The sequence below is a fragment of the Balaenoptera ricei genome, chromosome 5 (genome assembly GCF_028023285.1).
Source record: "Balaenoptera ricei isolate mBalRic1 chromosome 5, mBalRic1.hap2, whole genome shotgun sequence".
In the NCBI taxonomy this organism is placed as follows: domain Eukaryota; kingdom Metazoa; phylum Chordata; class Mammalia; order Artiodactyla; family Balaenopteridae; genus Balaenoptera; species Balaenoptera ricei.
In genome coordinates, this window is record NC_082643.1 from 24,345,771 (window position 1) to 24,347,458 (window position 1,688).

Below are 1,688 nucleotides of genomic sequence, written 5' to 3' on the forward strand. Positions count from 1 at the left end.
ATACATAATATACTCAAACAACTGAGTAGAAAAATAACAACAAATAACCTGATTTTATTTTCAATGACACTTTGCTTTGCTTTAATATTTGTCTTTTGCTGCCTTTGAAGTGAGCTCTTGATTACAAAATATCAAATGACAGTCAAAAATGCCAGCCACTGGCACAGGATGGAGAAGCCCACAAGTAAGGACACACAGCAGCAGGTGGCAAGAGGTGGGAAGTGATTGAAGCAGTGGTTACAAATGTTCACAAGAAGCTAAAACTATCCAACAGATTGTGCCCTAATGTTAGTACAGGTTGGACTAGTCACTACCTTGGTGCGTGGCCTCAGTATTTTTGGCTTCAGATTGTACATGGCAATACAGTTTCTTCCAGTTAAGGGTTCTTGGCTTGCACCAATGACAGGGTGGCTGGAGGGCACCGGGCCAGTCTATTAGTTTTTTTCAAAACGCTGTTGTAGACCTGAAAGATGTACTGGGAGACGTCAGGAGCTCTGCACTTCAGCGACAGCGTGTAACTGGGGTTTCCTGGCTGGGCTACAGAGCTTGGCCAAAATCCAAATGCCATTAGTGAGCTTCAGGGATTGATACAGAATGTCCTGCCCTTCCACATTCGTCTTGGCAATAGTATCAACATTGTTGTTTTGCAACTTGCTGAAAACAGTGTCAGCATTTAAATGACATCCCTTAATCTGAAACTGAAGTTCATTTTCATTGGGAATATCCTTCCGTGTTGCAAGGAAGATCTGGCACTCCATTTTGCTGTCTTCTACCAAAAAGCACGTTGAGTGGGATGAGGCAGCTGAAGTAGAAGACATCAGTGTTGTTTCTCACAGCCACCTGCAGGTTGTTCAGAGGTTCTATCTTCATGAATGGGCCCAAGGTGTTGAGAAGCAGGGAGCCATCAATGCTCTGGTTTGGCACCAGTGGTGTAGGGATGGCCAGAGGAGTGCTGGGGATGACACCAAACCTATTATTGTTAAACTGAATTGCAAAGTCTGTCATGTGCTGCAGAGATTTGTTGGTGAAGGTCATTTCCATATAGATGTGCCCTTGGCGGTGAGTAAATATTCCCGAAATCTCCAAGCCTTTAGCCTTTACTGCAGGCAGCCAGACAGCCTTTGGAGCCACATATCCACCAGGCGCCGTGCCTATCCCCATGGAAAGGTCAAATAGGTCATTCAGACCACTGCTGACCACAGCAGGAGTAGGTGAAGGAGCAGAGGTTGCAGGCACTGATGACGGGATGGATTGTCCCACCAGACTATCTAGCCCTCCACCCAGGAGATCCATCTTTTCGAATTATAGTTTTCTCCAGATATATGCCCAGGAGAGGGATGGCTGGATCATATGGCAACTATATTTTTAGTTTTTTGAGGAACCTCTATACTGTTTTCCATAGTGGCTGCACCAATTTACATTCCCACCAACTGTAGAAGGGTTCCCTTTTCTCCACACCCTCTCCAGCATTTATTATTTGTAGACTTTTTTAATGATGGCCATTCTGACCAGTTTAAGGTGATACCTCGTTGCAGTTTTGATTTGCATTTGTCTAATAATTAGTGATGGTGAGCATCTTTTCATGTGCCTTTTGGCCATCTGTATGTCTTCTTTGGAGAAATGTCTATTTAGGTCTTCTGCCCATTTTTTTGATTTTTTTTTTGTTTTGTGATTGAGTTGTATGAGCT

The 1,688-nt window shown here is 43.8% G+C and overlaps 1 pseudogene; it reads right to left on the reverse strand.

Moving 5' to 3' along the window:
* Window positions 1–376: 376 nt before the first annotated feature.
* On the reverse strand, window positions 377–1,293 carry LOC132366769 (AP-2 complex subunit beta-like; annotated as a pseudogene).
* Between the last annotated feature and the right edge of the window lie 395 nt (window positions 1,294–1,688).